Source organism: Tiliqua scincoides, chromosome 1, assembly GCF_035046505.1.
Source record: "Tiliqua scincoides isolate rTilSci1 chromosome 1, rTilSci1.hap2, whole genome shotgun sequence".
NCBI lineage: Eukaryota > Metazoa > Chordata > Lepidosauria > Squamata > Scincidae > Tiliqua > Tiliqua scincoides.
Genome location: NC_089821.1, coordinates 69069596 through 69072770, shown reverse-complemented (window position 1 = coordinate 69072770; position 3175 = coordinate 69069596).

Genomic DNA, 3175 nt, shown 5'->3' with positions numbered 1-3175 from the left:
ATATAGAAGCGGAGCGGGCATGCCCAGTGAGGCCAGGCAGCTTATCAAGCATCGGTGCAAGGCAGGCGCTCGCCCGCGCCAGCGACACCCACAGCCATTGACCGAGGGAGATACCCGCTCCGAGGGGCTGGGAGTGGGAGCGTGCACGGAGGGGGCTGGGATTGCTGCGAGGGGTGGGGAAGGAAGGATTCCAGCAGGGTGACTGAGGGGGGAAGAGCGGAAAGACCCATCTGGCCCCGTGCAAATGGAAGGGCCGCTGATGGATAGACCCCTTGCAAGCTGTGCAAAAGTTCCTTGGACCTGGATCAGCCCACAGCTCCACTGTGTGGGGCAGGTGATTGCTGACCATATGTCCTTTTTACAAAGGGGGAAGAGGAGAAGGGCTTTCCTAGAAGTCCCAGCCTCTGCACAAGACAAGTCTTACCATTATTAGATTTCTTCAACAACAACAACAAGCTAACAAAGTGTTTTGCATAGCAAAAGAAATGGAGGGGAGAATGGTTCCTTGGCCCCAGATGGGCTGACAACCTGGACTAAGAGATGACCTGGATAACAGCAAACAGCTCCTGGGAGGGATGCTGTGCTGGGATGAAGAGAGACAGTTGGTCTCTCCATGCCAAATACAAGAGAGACAGTGCTGAAAAAGTACCTCTTTATGTGCAGTCCTTGTCTTCCACCGGAGGAATGCCAAGGAGCGTTTTAGCCTCACAGAGCTTCTTCTTTAGGGTGAGTGAGGTTGAAATGTTGTGGTTTACTCAAGGCCACCTACTGAGCTTCATAGCTGAGGCTGGAGAAACTGGGCTTCCCTCACCCAGACTCCATCCTAATGCCACACCCAAGGCAGTCCCTAGAAGGGTGCAGGTTAATTCAGCCAGTGTCGGTAAATTCAACAACTCTATTATGGTCATGTATTGGTCATACTAATAGAGAAGGCCCATAAGGCCCACAGGCTGGATAAGGCCCCCAGTAGCTCTTTATCCAGAATCCATGACTATTGGGCTCTCCCAGAGCCACGCTTTCAGCAGCGGAGGCTCTGAGAGGAAGAGCTGGAAGGAGGCCTCAGAAGGCAAGGAACACTACAGGGTAAGGTGCAGACCAAGAGGAGCAAGGGAGACACTGCTGAGGTACTGAAAGAGCCCAGTTATATCACACAAGCCACCTTTTCAGTAGCACTGCTCCTTCCGAGGCATCACTTTGCAGACCACCTCTCAGCTGCTGAGCTGCTAAGTGATTCTGCAGCAGAGGCAGTGCTGCTGAAAGGGTGGCCTGTGTGATAATTGGACTCTCCCATATCTTGAAAATATTATCAAGGTTGCCTATTTTCTGTTATTTGCCTCTGATGAGTTTCTATGTGAGAGGAAAGTGCTTATTTCTGACCATTATTTGCTTAAAGACATCACTTCCTGCTTAATGATGTCACTTCTGGCCCTCAGCAGACACCATGAATGCTATTTGGCCTCCTATATGAAACAGGTTTGACTGCATATGAGACTGCCTATGTTTTGCAGGTAGCAGTATCAGTAGTGCTAGAAAGGTGTATGTAAATCTCCCAGCATGCTATGATCACATATGTTTTTCAGCTTCTAGCATGTTCACCACACTTGCAACTTTTCCTTCAAGTTCAAAGGTATTAAACATGGCAGCCTCCATTGTTGGCAACCTTCAGTCTCGAAAGACTATGGTATCACACTCTGAATTGTGGTTCTGGCACAGCGTCTAGTGTGGTTGAAAAGGCCAATTCGGGAGTGACAATCTCTTCCACACTGGGAGCAAGTGTAGTGTGTCCCTGGTCTGTCTCCCTGGCTATGGGCCTTCCTTCTTTGCCTCTTTGCCTCAGACTGTTGGCAGAGTGTCTCTTCAAACTGGGAAAGGCCATGCTGCATTGCCTGCCTCCAAGCAGAACGCTCAGAGGCCAAGGTTTCCCATCTGTTGAGGTTCATTCCTAAGGCTTTCAGATCCCTCTTGCAGATATCCTTGTAGCACAGCTGTGGTCTACCCGTAGGGCGCTTTCCCTGCACAAGTTCTCTATAGAGGAGATCCTTTGGGATCCGACCATCGCCCATTCTCACGACATGACCAAGCCAACGCAGGCGTCTGTGTTTCAGCAGTGTATACACGCTGGGGATTCCAGCTTGTGTCAGGACTGTGTTGTTTGGAACTTTGTCCTGCCAGGTGATACCGAGGATGCATCGGAGGCAGCGCATGTGGAAAGCATTCAGCTTCTTCTCCTGTTGTGTGTGAAGAGTCCATGACTCGCTGCAGTACAGAAGTGTACTCAAGATGCAAGCTCTGTAGACCTGGACCTTGGTATGTTCCGTCAGCTTCTTGTTGGACCAGACTCTCTTTGTGAGTCTGGAAAACATGGTAGCTGCTTTGCCGATGCGTTTATTTAGCTCGGTATCGAGAGAAAGAGTATCGGAGATTGTTGAGCCAAGGTACACAAAATCATGGACAACCTCCAGTTCGTGTGCAGAGATTGTAGTGCAGGGAGGTGAGTCCACATCCTGAACCATGACCTGTGTTTTCTTCAGGCTGATTGTCAGTCCAAAGTCTTGGCAGGCCTTGCTAAAACAGTTCATGAGTTGCTGGAGATCTTTGGCAGAGTGGGCGGTGACAGCTGCATTGTCAGCAAAGAGGAAGTCATGCAGACATTTCAGCTGGACTTTGGACTTTGCTCTCAGTCTGGAGAGGTTGAAGAGCTTTCTGTCTGATCTGGTCCGGAGATAGGCGGCCTCCATACATCACATGATCATTTACCTCCCAGGTGGAAGAAAAGTAGAAATAGCAACCAACAAAGAAAGTTATGGACAAATATGTGCAGGTAAAATACATACAGTTATCTGTTTAAGTTTTGGTAACATTTTACCCAAGTTATTTTGGTATTTGACTACAGTACTCATGTTGATGCCTGTTTGCCTTTGACAAGGTGCCACACTGCATCTTTTGTCAGGGTCTCCTAATCCTTAGTAGTAAAGTGCCATGTTCTGTGCTTGTTGTCATTTGTTAATGAATCGAGCTAGAAGCATGCTAGTGATGTCACTTCCTGCTAGCTGCTAACTGGAAAGCATATGCAGCAACAATGTGAATACCTGTGGTAGACAGCATTAGCACAGGGATGTATGTCTGCTTTTGTTTAGTTAAGCCAATGCCCACTACAAGTACAGTTAATGTGGTG